A 1,620-nucleotide genomic window follows, 5' to 3' on the forward strand; every position below is an offset into this window, starting at 1 on the left:
TTATAGGCGTGAGCCACCGCGCCCGGCCTTAATTACTTTTAAATACACAATTACAAGACTAACTAAAAGGCTCCTTCAGGGCTGTGATTCAAAGATTTACCATTATTTCATTAAAAGCATATAATGAAAATGCGGCATCTCTTTCAAAACCCACATCTCTAGATATTGAGCCTGGTGCTTCTTCCTCTATCAGTGGTTGGTTCTCAAACTTTGGCTTGTATGAGAGTCACCTGGAGAGTTTGTTAAACCATAGCTTTCTAGGCCCCACTCCCAGAGATTTTTATTCAGTAAATCTGGGTTGGTGCCTGAGAATGCCTCTCTTACTGGTTCCAGGTTACCTATGGCCTCTGGCCCAGGACCATATTGAGGACCACTGCTCTCTATAAGCCTCTTTAGCTCTAACAGTTAAAGTACTCAAGGATTCTAGAAAGCAGTTAGGTCTTTCAGGTTGCTTAATTATTTTCTTAGAAACCCTCTTTATATTATTATTTTGCTTAAAAAGAATATTTTCTTCATGAAAACAGTTTCCTTGTGAAAAGTATGAATATGGATCTGAACTTTGTTCATTAAAAACACTCAAGCTGTTCTAGATATACATTGTTCTGGGCATTAAAGGTATAGTAAAAGACTGCCCTCAGAGGGCAGGCAGGGCTGCTCACACCTGTAATCCCTAATCCCAACATTTTGGGAGGCTGAGGTGGGAGGATTGCTTGAGCCTGGGAATCTGAGACCAGTCTGGGCAACATGGCGAAAACCCATCTCTACAAAAACTACAAAATAAGCCAGGAGTGGTGGCGTGTACCTGTAGTCCCAGCTACTTGGGAGGCTGAGGCATAAGAATCACCTGAGCCTAAGAGGTCAGGAAGTCAAGGCTGCAGTGAGCCGAGATTGTCCCACTGCACTCTAGCCTGGGTAACAGAGTGAGACATTGTCTCAAGGAAAAAAAAAAAAAAAAAGTCTTGACTTCATTGTTGCCTTCTCATCTACTCTGGCCAGCCTACCTAAAATGTCAACATGCTCACCTGCCCTACATTTCTATACTTTTCCTTCATTTCTTTCCTTAGCACTCTCACTAACATTGTGATATTGTGCTGGCCTAGAGCCAGAACCAGAGCAAAACTATTTTATAAAATACAAAACTGTTTTTAGGTAAGTTGAAATGGCTGCCCCATTCTCCTCACAATAACTACTGTCCTTGGCCTCTGTAAATAGATCTGTTAGTTTGTTCTTCAAAACTATGTAAAGCTGCTTACCTTTTCTTATCAGTAACTGCTCTCTGTGGCCCTAATGTGACAGGCAAGCAGTCCTAACCCATGCCATCTTGGCTCCTGCGACTTATAAGAAGTAACTAAGGTCTGTGATTTCCACCTTAACCAGATAATGTGTAAACAAATGTTTATCTTGACTTCTGTAAACCACTTAAGTAACAAACGGAATGACAAAAAGTCCCCATCCCTTGGAATGTCCAGGGACCCCCACCCTCATCTCTGCCCAGGAGGTAATTTACAGAATCCACTAGCCCTCGGAATGTCTGAAGCCTTTTCATCCTCATCCCAGCCCCTCACCCCCACTCCCAAGGTGGTTTTTCGGGTATAAAAAAATCGTGGCACCCTCCTGTTG

Source organism: Cebus imitator, unplaced genomic scaffold (assembly GCF_001604975.1).
Source record: "Cebus imitator isolate Cc_AM_T3 unplaced genomic scaffold, Cebus_imitator-1.0 Scaffold69, whole genome shotgun sequence".
Taxonomy (NCBI): Eukaryota; Metazoa; Chordata; class Mammalia; order Primates; family Cebidae; genus Cebus; species Cebus imitator.